The sequence below is a fragment of the Suricata suricatta genome, chromosome 1, assembly GCF_006229205.1.
Source record: "Suricata suricatta isolate VVHF042 chromosome 1, meerkat_22Aug2017_6uvM2_HiC, whole genome shotgun sequence".
Taxonomy (NCBI): Eukaryota; Metazoa; Chordata; class Mammalia; order Carnivora; family Herpestidae; genus Suricata; species Suricata suricatta.
Window position 1 is genome coordinate 182984274 of NC_043700.1, and position 529 is coordinate 182984802.

A 529-nucleotide genomic window follows, 5' to 3' on the forward strand; every position below is an offset into this window, starting at 1 on the left:
GGGGAGGGGAGGAGGGAGGCCAGGGGAAGTTTGCTGCCGTTGCGTTTCTAAAATTATAAGAATCAAACATCTACTATGACACACTTATCAAAACTGTTTCTTTTTTTATTTATTTATTTTAGAGAGAGAGCAAGAGCAAGAGAGAGGGGTAGAAGGAGAGAAAGAGAGAATCTTAGCAGACTGTATGCTCACCACAGAACCCGACGTGGGGCTCAATCCCATGACCCTGGGTCATGACTTGAGCCAAAATTGAGTTGGACACTCAACTGACTAAGCCACACAGGTGCCCCTCAAATCTGTTTCTTATATAGGCTCCATGCCTTTCACTCATACAATCCTCATTACATGCCTATGAAGTCAGAAATTTTATTCCCAATTATAAACGAAGTGACCTGAAGCACAGAGAGGTGAGCTGTCCAGCATCACACAGCTTATGTCAGGACCAGCAGAGGAGCCAGGTCCCCGAGAATGTGAACCTGTGGCTCTCCGTCCATGCATATCACAGTCTAGGGTGGGCTTTGGCCCAAAC